At 40.1% G+C, this 15,242-nt stretch overlaps 1 long non-coding RNA gene across 2 annotated transcripts in view; it reads right to left on the minus strand.

Annotated features, from left to right (window-relative positions):
* Positions 1-342: 342 nt before the first annotated feature.
* LOC129346868 (uncharacterized) overlaps positions 343-15,242 on the minus strand; it is a 32,544-nt gene continuing 17,644 nt past the window's right edge. For both annotated transcript variants that reach the window (XR_008599014.1, XR_008599013.1), the window contains 3 exons: positions 14,963-15,082; positions 3,093-3,207; positions 343-1,682 (listed from right to left, as the gene is read on the minus strand). This is a non-coding gene — a long non-coding RNA (uncharacterized LOC129346868). The remainder of the gene's footprint in view (positions 1,683-3,092; positions 3,208-14,962; positions 15,083-15,242) is intronic.

Genomic DNA, 15,242 nt, shown 5'->3' on the forward strand with positions numbered 1-15,242 from the left:
CCTGTTAACTGACTGACCCAAAGTCACCCGACTGGCTTCAAGTGGAGAAGTGGGAAAATCCAACCCAGTTCTCCAGATTAGAGTCGTGCCCTCTTAACCGCTACACCAAACTGGCTTTCTTTCACCATAGGATACGTTCTCTTGCGCTGGTGCTTCTTTACCACAGGAAGAGAAAAGATCTGAAGAGTTTCCTTCCAGGAGGTAAAGAAGTGGCGTGTTCCTCAATCTCTGCACATGACATTGCTGTCAAGGACACAGGAAGCATGAGTGTCAATAGAGAGTATGTTTTATTTGCGGTGGCACAGTAACATCATTAAATTTCTCCCTGTAACTAGAGCTCGATGTCCTAATGACAAGGATGAAATGCCTGAAGGATCACCATCCACATTATACGCTACTTGCGCCTGTTTCACTCGGGAGATGTTGTGCCGGTGGAAAGCATAAAGTGAAGCCTTGGACTAATCTGCATCACACGACGAGGCTGCTGTCGCTCTGGAGCATATCACACCCTCAGATGTGGTTTCTATGTGGAGAAAGAGATTAAGTTAAAGCCAAAATGTTTAGCGTTTAATAAGCGCTTTCTTCATCAAATCAATCCCGCTGACCGTTATCAAGACATGCTTGTTTCTCAAGGAGAAACCTGGTTTTAAAGGCCAACATCACTCAATTAGTGCTCTGAAAGACCACTATAAACCCAGCGTGCAAAGTCTGGGTTTGAGGCCAGTAGCGAGACTTGTTCACATACTCGTTCCATACTCGTTCACATTTCGTGTCAAGGCCAGCTCACTCTTTAAAGAGGAAAGCTGATTCTTAGAATTCAATTGAACAGATTTTACAAAAAACAGAGAACAGCAACATGACAAGAGCACCACGTATGTACAAACATGTTAGCGTAAGGCCAGGAAATGCAGGGAAGTACAGTATATTTTTATCATCACATCATTCCTGTGAGGTAAGTTAGGCCGAGAGAGTGGGATCTGTCCAAGATCAGCCAGGGCAGAGCAGGAATTTAAGCCTGTTTTCCCAGATTCTTCCTCAGTATTCTGACCACTGCACTACACTGGCACTCTATGATTTATTATATTTCTTAAAAACAAAACAGAAGTCTTTGTCAGGTTGTAGATGTCAGGGCGTCACAGAAATTTTGGGTTTCTGAGAATTGTAATTAAACATAGAGTACTACATAAATGTACTGATATGTGAGCATAAGGCCAAGGAATGCAGGGAAGCACAATATATTTTAGTCACCTAAACATCCCTGTGAGGAAGGTTAGGCTGAGAGAGTCCAAGGCCAGCCAGGGCAGAAATTTAAGCCTGCTTTCACAGGGCCTTCCTCAATATTCTGAGCACCACACTACACTGGCACTCTACGAAACATTTTATTTCTTTACAGTGTCTACATGCTGCCTTGCTCCTTGGAAATGGTGCCCAATGCAAAATTTAGTGAAGTGTATCGAGAATTGGTAGGCTTGGAAACAATGAAAAGGACTACATAACGTGCGTCCTTTCAACCCTCCTGTAGCTGAAAAAATGGATTGGGGTGAGTGGAAAACATCTCACGGCACGGTTTCCAGGGGGTAGCTGAGTTCAGACTTCAAATGCCACACGCTCTGGTGTCAAACAAGCTGGTGACACAAAGAAGATGCACTGCCGTACACAGTCCTCTTCTCACCTGCAGGATCCTGTCAGAGAAGTTTCAAGGAAAGAAAACAAAACTTGCTTATACCTATACTAGACCAGGATCGCGATCAAACACCAAAGAGTGTTTCGTATTTATCTTTTTATAACTAAAAAAGATACCACATTGTGTGCAAGCTTCTGAGAAAAACAGAAGCCTTTCTCATGTTCAATCAGAAGATCCTACACCGGGATCTTCTACATCCTTTATTAGCGCAACTTTCAGAGTTTTCTGATGATTTTAATATTCGGTTCCTGCTTGATAATCCAGATGGGAAAATAACGGAAATGGTACCTAAGTTCCTCTACAGTGCCATGGCTATACGCCCAGACAAGTGATATTCTGCACTGCTTTTGCTGCACTGTTGCCCTGCTCTTATCTGTATTTTAGTTTCATTTTGTATGGAGTCTCTGTATTTAAATTTTTTTACATGCCAATAAAGGATCTCATGATCAAGAACAATTCAGCTTTATTTTTAGTAAAAGATGTAACTGTTGAATTCTCTTTATGCTGTTTACTCTTCACCAGTCTTCTAATTATGGTACCCTCTGTCTGGTATTATTATTTTCTTAAAGCAGTAAAGTAAGTTGTCTTTTTCGTTGTCCACTTTAAGGCACACCTTTATTTTGGGTAGTTAAAAAGTTGGCCAAGCCTGAAAAATCAGAAAAAGACTCACAAGTTCCCACATCTTGCTCTTCTGCTACAGACCAACGCAGGTATCCATCCACCTGAAACAAGCCTTTAGGGAGTCACTCACAATTCTGTGATGCCCCTCTTGGGCGACTCCCCCTTTAAAAATAAGGCTGGCTATAGGCCTTGGCAAGAAACAGTCTGAATTTTCAGGAGCTTAACTGTATGTCAATGCAAAAGTTACTCCAGGTGTTTTGGAAATATTACCTTCGATGCCTTATAGCATACAGAACATTAATGTCTAAATTTCAGCTAAAATATATTTTCAGTTCAGGAAGAACTGAAGCGTTCCTACGTCTAGGTTACATCTGCTCGATTACCCTTTTAAGGTATTCAATTACTTGTCTAGAAGACGCTTAGTAAAGAAAAAGAATGGCAACAGTTAGCTGCTAACCATGAGATTCTCTTGCAATTTTACCTTAAAGATTCCTGCTTTTATTTGCTTAACACATGTAATACTGAAGTGCATGAAGTTTTCCATAGATAAACCTTTAAACACTGACCAGATGATAACTCAAATAAAACAAACATTATGCATCAACTGCACAATCTGTTATTAATCTATTGCAAATTTAAACTCCAACATAGCAGTACATTCTGAAAAGTTATGTGGGATAAGTTGCAGCAATTATGAACAAATAACAAATACAAGCATGAACTTTCAAGGTACACTTGTGCACGGGGGAGGGACATCTACGGGATGTGTGTGTATTGTTATTCTTACCCATAGGAGCAGCAGGAGTTAAAGCCATGCTTTGAAGCAAGGCTTCTGCTTCCCTTCTCTTCTTTTCAAGGTCAGGCTTTTCTTGTACAGCAAGAGCTTCTTTCCTCTGATCCATCTGCAAGTTTTAAAATGAAAATATTTATGTGGCAGCAGATAGTTTCAATCTCTCTCCTGAGTAAAAATAGATCCAGCCATGTTAGATGCATCTGACGAGAACTGTGATTCGCGAAAACCTAACCTACCTGACAAGGTTGGTGTGGGGACAATTTCCACCCATGGCATAACAGCAAGGTAGTGTTGTACAGTTGTTAGTGTCTTTCCCTCAGTTCTGCCAGGCTGCAAATCTTCCCCCCCCCACACACACACAGGAGCTTTGGACATACTAAAAACTTGTTGCAGGCAGGATTGTAGGAGGGACAGTTTTAGTGTGCAAGGACACACTGAAACTTAAACTCTCTGCTGTTCTAGCATTCTGGAAGAAAAGCAGCACTAAGAAATTCTTCCTCCATTAATGGCTGAATGAGGAGGCAGCTTGATATAATGGTTAGCGTCCAAGGACACATTGAAAATATTCTCAGTGTTCTGCATGAAAAAGAGCATTACAAAAAGAATTTTCCTGCTCATGGCATAACAGAGAGGCAGTGTAGTACAGTGGTTAGTGTCCTTCCCTCAGTCCTGCCAGGCTGCAATTATCCCCCCCCCACACACATAGGGGATTTGCACACACTAAAAACATACTGAAGGCAGGATTTTAGGGGGGAAAGTTTTAGTTTGCAAGGACACAAGGAACCTTAACTCACTGCTGCTCTAGCATTCTGAAAGAAAAGCAGCATTTATAAATGCTCCCTCCACTCATGGCTTAAAGACGAGGCAGGGTGGTCTAGTGGTTAGTGCCCAAGGACACGCTGAAAATTCTCACTGTTCTACTAGCATTCTGCATGAAAAGGAAGCATTGCAAAAGGGCTTCTTCCACGCATAGCATAACAGAGAGCCAGTGCGCTACATTGGTTAGTGTCCTTCCCTCAGTTCTGCAAGGGTGTAAATCTCTGCCCGCCCCCCCACACACAGTGGCTTTGAATATACTCAGAACTTGTTGCAGGCAGGATTGTAGGAGGGACAGTTTTAGTGCGCAAGAACACACAGAACCTTAACTCACTGCTGCTCTAACATTCTGCAAGAAAAGCAACACTAATAAATGCTTCCTCCATTTATGGCTTAATGAAGAGGCAGGGTGGTATAATGGTTGGTGTTCAAGGACACTTTCAAAATTTCTCACTTTTCTACTAGCATTCTTTTTTTTTTTTTGATTTTTTAAACTTTTATTGCAGATAAACCATTACAACATACAAACGTACACATATAAATCAAAACATTAACCAGTACAGAACTATTGTGATACAGGAGGGAGTTAAGTACATACAGTTAAGAGCTATATAGTTCAACAAAACATATAAGCTATAATGTAAAGGTTCTAGAGAGAGTAATTGAAGTATTTTTGATCTAGGCTGGATATTATTTTTATCAACATATTCAAAGAATGGAAGCCATTTTTCCATGAACTTGGAATTCACAGGAAACTGTTCAGCTATGTAAAGGTCATTATGGGTTTTTTCCATTATGAAGTGATTCCACACTTTTTCAAGCCATGAATCTACAGAGGGTGCATGATCTTTCTTCCAGACCAACGCTATCTCATTCTTTGCTACTACGAAAAGGGTTGCAAACAATTCTTTTCTAATCATAGGTATAGCTAAGTCATCCCATTGATCTAAAAAAATGATTTTGGGATCCAAAGGGACTTCATATCCTGTAATTGTTCTGATTGATTCAGTCACTTTCTCCCAATAGCTTTTAATAAAAGGGCAGCCCCACCAACAATGGGCAAACGTGCCCGTCTCTCCACAGTTTTTCCAGCATTTTGGGGAAGCTGATGGATATATATAGGATAGTCTCTTAGGCGTAAAATACCACCTGTGAATAATCTTAAATGTTTGCAGCTTAGTTAGGGTAACGTTTGATCTAAATATAGTTGAAGTCCAAATCTTATTCCATGTCTCAAGAGATTGATCTATATTACAATCTTTGGCCCAGCTGGATTGGCAAAGAATTTGCTTTTTGTTCAGTGTGTTCAGTAATGTAGTGTAAAGTATGGAGATCATTCCTTTTTTTTGAACTGTATAAGATCGTATTATCATTTCAAATTCCGTCAGGGGAGTTTTCATTATTGATTTTATGCCTATTTGTTCCATCATATTTTTAATCTGTAAGTATCTAAACCATAACAGTTTTTGCATTAATTTGTCTTCTATTTCTGATTTCTCCATCAGGCCTGAATTTGTAGCTATATCAATTAATCTTGTCATCTTAGCCTGTTGAAATATATTTATGAAATCTGATTCTTGACCTGGAGGGAACCAAGACTAACAAATGAGGAGAATCTGGATTTTTCTGGAATAAGTTTAGCTTTAAATTTGTCCCATGTCTGCAAAATTGCTAATAAAAACGTATTTTTGTTAATGCTTTTGGGTCTATTTATTTGTTTGTTCCATATTAAATCATTGAAGGAGGATTTGTCCAATTGAGTATTGAAAAGGGTAATCCATTCTGCTGTAGTTTCCACAGAGATGAGTTGGAGTAAGTTTAGAAGTCTAATTGCTGCTTGGTATAAATTGAGATCTGGGTAATTAAAACCTCCGTCTCTAGATTTTCGTCTCAATGTGGAATAAGAAATTCTTGGGTGTTTGTTTTGCCATAAGAAACTATTGATCATTGTTTGCCATTGAGTAATTAGCGTTATGGGAATTGTTATTGGGATTGCTCTGAAAACGAAAAGAAACTTAGGTAATATAAATGATTTTATTAGATGAAATCTATCGAACCAGCTAAGTTTTAGTTTATTCCAATTGACGATTTCTGCTTTAATTTGGTTAGCTATTCTTTGGTGATTCAATTTGATAAGGTCGTTTAATTTGGAAGTAATATTAATGCCGAGGTAAGTTAAATGATTTGAGGCCCATTGATATTTATACTGTTTACAAATTATGTTTTCAGTACTTTTAGAGAGATTGATAGGAAGGATTTGTGATTTTGATTGATTAACAATCAGGCCAGATATAGCACCAAATTCAGTTAACAAGGGGTGGAGATATGTCATTGAGGTTGTTGGGTTAGTTAAATAAATTAGCATGTCATCAGCGAAAAGTGAGATTTTAAAGGAACTATCTTTAATAGGGATTCCAAGTATATTTTCATTTTCCCTTAAAGCTACTGCGAAGAGTTCCAAAGCTATAGCAAAGAGCATGGGAGATAGCGGACAGCCCTGTCTAGTGCCTCTATTAATTACAATTTTTTCTGAATGTAGACCATTAAGTCTAATATTAGCTGTAGGTTGCGAATATATTGCTCCAATAGTGTTTAGGAATTTCTCACCAAAGCCTAGAAATTGAAGGGTGCTACATAAGTATTTTTTCTCAACCGAATCAAATGCTTTTTGGATATCTAAAGAAAGAAACAATGCTTCAGTCCTGTTATTTTTGCAATACTCAATCAAATTTAAAGTTTTATAAATATTGTCTGTAATTTCTCTTTTGGGTATAAAACCTGCCTGATTATTATGGATATAATTGCTTATGAATGAGTTTAAACGTCGGACCAATATAGATGTAAATAATTTATAATCATGATTGAGAAGTGATATTGGTCTATATGAATCAGCTTTTGTTGGGTCTTTTCCTTGTTTATGTATAACTACTATATCGGCCATATTCCAGGTAGGGGGTAATTTACATTCATCCAAAACTAAATTGCAAGTATTAGTTAGATATTGAGCTAGCAATGTAGCATATTTTTTATAGAACTCTGATGGGTATCCATCAGGTCCCGTGGCTTTGTTATTTCTGGCTAACTTAATTGCTTCTAGGGTTTCCTGTAAGGAGATAGGTTTTTCTAAAATTAATCTATGGTTCTCTTCCAATTTCTTTACATTTTTAAGTGAGTGTAGAAAATCCATAATCTTAGTTTGTTTGGGGTTTATTGATGAATACAAATTCGTGTAAAATTCTCTAAATACTTGCAAAATTGATTTGGAATCATGGCGATTTACTTTGTTTTCGTCTTGGAGTAGGTGAATGTTATTTTTCAAATTTTTTTGTTTTATTTTATTCGATAGAGTTCTTAGGGCTTTTGGGGTATTAAACCAATATCTTTGCTTAGACTTAATTAAACTTCTATGTACACTGTTACTGTCAAGCGTTTCTAAAATTTTACGTTGGGCAGTTAATGTTTGGTACGTTTTTTTGCTCCCTGTCATTTTATGTTCTTCCTCCAAACTTTTAATGGATTCTGCTAAATCCTGTCTATATTTTAATTTTTCTTTGTTTATATTCGCTGAAAGCGCTATAATATGTCCTCTTGATACTGTCTTAATCGTATCCCAGAGTATATTAGCCTTTATTTCTTCAGAGTTATTATCAGCTATGGCTCTTTCTAGGATTCTTTCTATTTCTTTAGCTGCTTGGTGATTATAAAGTAAATGTTTCGGTAAACACCATTGTTTGGAGCACTGTTTTGGTATTTCTGAAGCTATTAAAACATTGACCCAAGAGTGATCAGAGATTAGACACGATCCTATTTGGGAATCAATCGCTTGCTCAAGCATTGAATCAGAGACTAAAATAAAGTCAATCCTAGTATATGAGTTGTGCCTTTGAGAGTAATAAGTATAATCCTTTTCCCCTACATGTAGATGTCTCCATATGTCAATAAGGTTGTGTCTTTGTAAGATGGGTGGCAACTTTGTCTTTCTATCTTTTTGAGTGGTTCTTTTCTCAAAGTGTGATCTGTCCCATTTGTAATCCATTATGTAGTTTAGGTCCCCCCCTACTATGAGATGACCTTCCTGAAATTTCTCCAGTTTTCCTAGTGTTTCTTCAATGAAATTTAATTGTTGATTATTAGGGGCATAAATGGATGCGAAGGTGTAGATTTGTTCTTGAATTAAACCTTTAACAAAGATGAATCTTCCTTTAGGATCTTTGAGGGTTTTTTTATGTTGAAATAGAAGATCCTTTGTAAATAGTATTGCCACCCCCCTCGATTTGGAGTTACCTGCTGCATAGTATTGTGAATGAATCCAGCTTGCCTTTAAAATATCTGTATCATTATTTTTAGCATGAGTTTCCTGTAGAAAAATTACCTGAGATTTAGTTTTGGCCAACAATGAAATAACTCTTCTCCGCTTTATAGGATTTCCCAAACCTCTTACATTTAGAGTGGTCATTTTAAATTTAGAAGCCATGATTTGGTATATATAATACTGCTTCTCTTATATAACACAAGTACCAATCTACTACAATAATATCAAACAGTAAAAGACATACAATTTAGCACTCTATTTTAATTCCACTCTCTTCTTTCACAAACACATAACTAATCCCTATATCCTAACTATGGGTATTTTTTTTTGTTTATTTGTTTTGTTTTGTTTTTCTGAAGTTTTTCCTTATGGTTTTCCCTATTTTAATATTTTTTTTAATTTTTTTTTATTAATTTTATTTTTTTTAAAGATATAATTAAGTAAATATATGAATTTTGTGAGCTTCCTTATAAACTTGTTACCTCCTGTACTATACTAAACTATACAACCTTTCCCTTCCTTCCCCTAGTTCTTGAGATTTGTGTTATTAATAAGCTTAAATCCCTAAATCTCCCCCACCCTCCCCTCCCTTTACCCCTAGGATATCAAATATCTTTATAAACTCTCTTAACTCAATAACCTTTTAACAATCAAGTTACATGCTACCAGCTATTTCGTAGAACTTTCAAACTGGGTCGTTGACTGCACGCCACAGTTTTGGAAAGTAATTTTCCAAATGAAAAGTTCTAATACCACGGAGCTGTGTTGAAGCCCTCCCTCTCCCCCCCCACCCCCAATCTCCATTTGTCTTAATTATAATATATAAGACACAACAATAGCTGATTAATTCAATTAAAAGTTCTTGTCCTCCAAGGACTGCTAGGCATTTCTTATCGGGATCTTACTTCCCTTCTGTGGAGAAAACATGTCCGTCGATTTTCTCTTCTGATTTTGCTTGCTTGTCTCCATGGGTATCTCCACGCCGATGTTATTCAAGAGTTCTGTTCCATTCCTTAAGTTCGTAGCAACATGATGTTTCCCGTTCAAAATCACTAATATCTTGACATGATTTATCCACTTATATCTGATGTTAGCTTTCCTCAGCGCGTCTGTGATAGGTTTCAGTTCTTTCCTTATTAATAATGCTCCTCTCGGTAAATCAGTATATATTTGCACTGGGGTTCCATTGAACAATATTGAGCCTGATATTTTAGCTGTTTCAATTATTTTCATCTTTATTTTTTGATCAGGTATCTCTATGATTATGTCTCTTGGCACAGGTCTGTTCTTATATTGCTTAGGAGTTCCGATTCGGTAGGCTTTTGTAATTAGGGTGTTTACCCCTTCTTCTAGTTCCAGATGCTTTACAAGCCATCTTGAGATTACAGGTATTAAATCTTCCTTTGGTAACAAAAGTTCATCAATTCCCCTCAGCTTCAAGTGATTCTGTCTCATATTAACTTCTAGGTTAATCAGTCTTTCTTGCTGGTTTTCAAAAGCCTCACGCAGTAAGCTCACTTCTCTCTGTGTCGAGGAACTTGCATCTAAAGCTTTATCTGCTTTTAGACTTGTTGCTTGCAAGTCCACTTTTATTTCAGCCAGTTGTGCCGTTAGTGGGGCAATCAGTTTAGCGATTTGTTCTAGGATTTCATTCTTTAGTTTATTGAGCTGAGGATCTAGGGTTATATTAGCATTGTGTACCTTTTCGCTCGCATGAGAAGGTAGTCCGTCCGCCATTTTGGATCTCTCCATTTTTACTTCCTCGCTCTGCATTCTCTCCTTAGGCGCCGAAAAAAGCGGCTGTAAGTTTTTAGCTGCTTTCACTATGTTCTTTCTCTTCTTAGCGTTGTTATTTTTCATAATATAGCAATCAAAAGTAATGTTGTGTAGCTTTATATGGAGAATTGGGGGCTGGGAGGAGCGGAGATCTTTCAGCACGCGTCCATCCCGGAGTCAGCGACGCCACGCCCCCCTCTACTAGCATTCTTAATGAAAAAGCTTTCCAAATAGACTTCTCCTGCTCATAGCATGACAGAGAGGCAGTGTAGTACAGTGGTTAGTGTCCTTCCTCAGTCCTGCCAGGCTGCAATTACCCATCCAGTAGGGGATGAAGAAAAGCAGCATTAGTAAATGCTCCCTCCACTCATGCCTGCGTGAAGAAGAAGTGTGGTATATTAGTGTCCCAGGACAGACACTAATGCAGAATGCTAGTAGAGCAGTGAGAGAGTGTTCAGTGTCTCCTTGGACACTAACCAATATACCACCCTGCCTTTTCACAAAGTTTTGCCTGCAATAAGTTCGGAGGGTGTCCAAAGGCATACTCATGAGTGGAGGGAGCATTAATTAATGCTGCCTCTCTTACAGATTGCTAGAGCAGCAGTGAGATAAGTTTCAGTGTGCCCCTGCACACTAAAACTGTCTCTCACGGCTCTACTAGCATTCAGCATGAAAAAGAAGCATTGCAAAAAGGCTTCTCCCGCTCATGGCATGAGAGAGAGGCAGTGTGGTACAGTGGTTAGTGTCCTTCCCTCACTGTCCCTCCTACAATCCTGCCTGCAGTAAGTTTTCAGTATGTCCAAAGCCCCTGTGTGGGGCCGTAGAGATTCACACCCTTGCAGAACTGAGGAAAGGACACTAACCAATGAACCACACTGCCCCTGTTATACTATGAGCAGGAGAAGCCTTTTTGCAATGTTCTTTTTCATGCAGAAAGCTAGTAGAGGAGTGAGAAAATTTTCACTCTGTCCTTGGACACTAACCATTATACCACCCTGCCTCTTCACCAAGCCATCAGTAGAGTGAGCATTTATTAATACTACTTTGCTTGCAGAATGCTAGAGCTGCAGTGAGTATCTCCAAAGCCCCTATGGAGGGGGAGAGAATTGCACCGTGGCAGAACTGAGGGAAGGACACTAACCACTGTACTACACTGCCTCTCTGTTATGCCCTGAGCGCGAAAAGCCTTTTTGCGATGCTCTTTTTCATGCAGAATGCTAGTAGAGCAGTGAGAAAATGTTCAGTGTCACCTTGGACACTAACCACTATACCACACTGCCTCTTCATGGAGCCCTGAGTGGAGGGAGCATTTATTAATGCTGCTTTTCTTGCAGAATTCTAGAACATCGGTGAACTTAAACTTTACTCACTGCTGCTCTAACAATCTGCCAAAAAAGCAGCATTTATAAATGCTCCCTCCACTCATGGCTTAAAGAAGAGGCAGGGCGGTATAGTGGTTAGTGTCCAAGGACACACTGAAAATTCTCACTGTTCTACCAGCATTCTGCTTGAAAAAGAACATTGCACAAAGGCTTCTCCCACTCATGGCATAACAGAGAGGCAGTGTGGTACAGTGGTTAGTGTCCTTCCCTCAGTACTGCCAGGCTACAAATCGCCCCCCACCACCACCAATAGGGGAAGTGGACATACTACAAACTTGTTGCAGGCAGGATTGTAGGAGGGACAGTTTTAGTGTGCAAGGACACACGGGAACTTAACTCTCTGCTGTTCTAGCATTCTGGAAGAAAAGCAGCATCAATAAACGCTCCCTCCACTCATGGCTTAATGAGGAGGCAGGTTTGTATAATGGTTAGCGTCCAAAGACGCATTCAAAATTTTCTCACTGCTCTACTAGCATTCAGCATGAAAAAGATCACTGCAAAAGGGCTTCCCCCACGCGTGGTGTAACAGAGAGGCACTGTGCTACAGTGGTTAGTGTCCTTCCCTCAGTCCTGCCAGGCTGCAATTATCCCCCCCCCACACACACATAGGGGATTTGCACACACTAAAAACATACTGAAGGCAGGATTTTAGGGGGGAAAGTTTTAGTTTGCAAGGACACAAGGAACCTTAACTCACTGCTGCTCTAGCATTCTGAAAGAAAAGCAGCATTTATAAATGCTCCCTCCACTCATGGCTTAAAGACGAGGCAGGGTGGTCTAGTGGTTAGTGCCCAAGGACACGCTGAAAATTCTCACTGTTCTACTAGCATTCTGCATGAAAAGGAAGCATTGCAAAAGGGCTTCTTCCACGCATAGCATAACAGAGAGCCAGTGCGCTACATTGGTTAGTGTCCTTCCCTCAGTTCTGCAAGGGTGTAAATCTCTGCCCGCCCCCCCCACACACAGTGGCTTTGAATATACTCAGAACTTGTTGCAGGCAGGATTGTAGGAGGGACAGTTTTAGTGCGCAAGAACACACAGAACCTTAACTCACTGCTGCTCTAACATTCTGCAAGAAAAGCAACACTAATAAATGCTTCCTCCATTTATGGCTTAATGAAGAGGCAGGGTGGTATAATGGTTGGTGTTCAAGGACACTTTCAAAATTTCTCACTTTTCTACTAGCATTCTTAATGAAAAAGCTTTCCAAATAGACTTCTCCTGCTCATAGCATGACAGAGAGGCAGTGTAGTACAGTGGTTGGTGTCCTTCCTCAGTCCTGCCAGGCTGCAATTACCCATCCAGTAGGGGATGAAGAAAAGCAGCATTAGTAAATGCTCCCTCCACTCATGGCTGCATGAAGAAGAAGTGTGGTATATTAGTGTCCCAGGACAGACACTAATGCAGAATGCTAGTAGAGCAGTGAGAGAGTGTTCAGTGTCTCCTTGGACACTAACCAATATACCACCCTGCCTCTTCACAAAGTTGGGCCTGCAATAAGTTCGGAGGGTGTCCAAAGGCATACTCATGAGTGGAGGGAGCACTGATTAATGCTGCCTCTCTTACAGATTGCTAGAGCAGCAGTGAGATAAGTTTCAGTGTGCCCCTGCACACTAAAACTGTCTCTCACTGCTCTACTAGCATTCAGCATGAAAAAGAAGCATTGCAAAAAGGCTTCTCCCGCTCATGGCATAAGAGACAGGCAGTGTGGTACAGTGGTTAGTGTCCTTCCCTCACTGTCCCTCCCACAATCCTGCCTGCAGTAAGTTTTCAGCATGTCCAAAGCCCCTGTGTGGGGCCGCAGAGATTCACACCCTTGCAGAACTGAGGAAAGGACACTAACCAATGAGCCACACTGCCCCTGTTATGCCATATTCTGAGCTCTACATCTAGAGGTATGTTCCTGGATGCGTAATCGCAGGGGGCATGTGGTGCAGCCAACATAAAATTGGTCGCAGTCACATATCAGGAGATAGATGACACTAGAGGTGCTGCAGGTGGAAAAAGATCTTGAACGTCGGTGAACTTAAAGTTAACTCGCTGCTGCTCTAGCAATCTGCAAGAAAAGCAGCATTAATAAATCCTCCCTCCACTCATGGCTTAAAGAAGAGGCAGGGCGGTATAGTGGTTAGTGCCCAAGGACACACTGAACATATTCTCACTGCTCTACCAGCATTCTGCTTGAAAAAGAAGCATTGCAAAAAGGCTTCTCCCACTCATGGCATAACAGAGAGGCAGTGTGGTACAGTGGTTAGTGCCCTTCCCTCAGTACTGCCAGGCTACAAATCTCCCCCCACCACCACCAATAGGGGAAGTGGATGCACTAAAAACTTATTGCAGGCAGGATTGTAGGAGGGACAGTTTTAGCGTGCAAGGACACACGGAAACTTAACTCACTGATGTTCTAGCATTCAGTAAGAAAAGCAGCATCAATAAACGCTCCCTCCACTCATGGCTTAATGAAAAGTCCAGGTGGTATAATGGTTAGTGTCCAAAGACAAACTGAAACTTAACTCACTGTTGCTCTAGAATTCTCCAAGAGAAGCATAATTAAATGCTCCCTCCAGTCATAGATTAATGAAGGGGCAGGATGGTACAGTGGTTAGTGTCCAAGTACACACTGAAAACTATCTCACTGTTGTCCTAGGATTCTGCATGAAAAAGAGTGCTGCAAAAAGTCTTTCCCCACTCACGGCATAACAGAGAGGCAGTGTTGCAAGTGGTTACTGTCCTTCCCTCATTTCTGCAAGGCTGCCAGTCTCCCCCCCCCACACACACACAAAATTACAGGCAGGATTGTAGGAGGGACAGTTTTGGTGTGTAAAGACACATGGGAACTTCTCAATGCTGTTCAGGCATTCTTCAAGAAAAGCAAAATCAAAAAGAGTCCAGTAGCACCTTTAAGACTAACCAATTTTATTGTAGCATAAGCTTTCGAATATCAAGTTTTCTTCGTCAGGTGTCAGGTATATTGTAGCTTATGCCACAATAAAATTGATTAGTCTTAAAGGTGCTACTGGACTCTTTTTGATTTTGCCACCACAGACTAACACGGCTAACTGCATCTATGACCATTCAAAAAAAGCAGCATTAACAAACGGTCCCTCCACTCATGGCTTAATGAAGAGGCTGGGTGGTATAACGGATAGTGTCCAAGGACACACTGAACATGCTCTCACTGCTCTACTAGCATTCTGCATGAAAAAGAGCATTGCAAAAAGGCTTCTCCTGCTCATGGCATAACAGAGAGGCAGTGTCGTAAACTGGCTAGTGGTTATAGTGCTTAGTGTCCAAGGATACACTGAAAATTTTCTCCCTGTTCTACGAGCATTCTGCATGAAAACGAGCACACGATAACTCAAATAAAACAAACATTACAGATCAACGGTACAATCTGCATTTCATCTACTGCAAATTTAAAGCACAACTTAGAAGTACATTCTGAAAAGTTATGCTGGATAAGTTGAATCAATTATGAACAAATATCAAATAAGCATGAATTAACAACCCAACTTTCAAGGTTCACTTGTGCATGGGTGAGGGACGTTTATGGGATATGTGTTCATTGTAATTCTTACCCGTAGGAGCAGCAGGAGTTAAAGCCATGCTTTGAAGCAAGGCTTCCGCTTCCCTTCTCTTCTCTTCTTTTCAAGGTCAGGCTTTTCTTGTACAGCAAGAGCTTCTTTCTTCTGATCCATCTGGAAGTTTTAAAATGAAAATATTTATGTGGCAGTAGACAGTTTCAAAGTTCACTTCCAAGCAAAAAAGTGGAAACAGAAAGAAGAACATCATCTGTATTTCACGGAGAAAGGCCTGTTCTTGAGAGACTGAGTAACTCCAGCATCCTTTCAATTATCT

Source organism: Eublepharis macularius, unplaced genomic scaffold, assembly GCF_028583425.1.
Source record: "Eublepharis macularius isolate TG4126 unplaced genomic scaffold, MPM_Emac_v1.0 Eublepharis_27, whole genome shotgun sequence".
Lineage (NCBI taxonomy): Eukaryota > Metazoa > Chordata > Lepidosauria > Squamata > Eublepharidae > Eublepharis > Eublepharis macularius.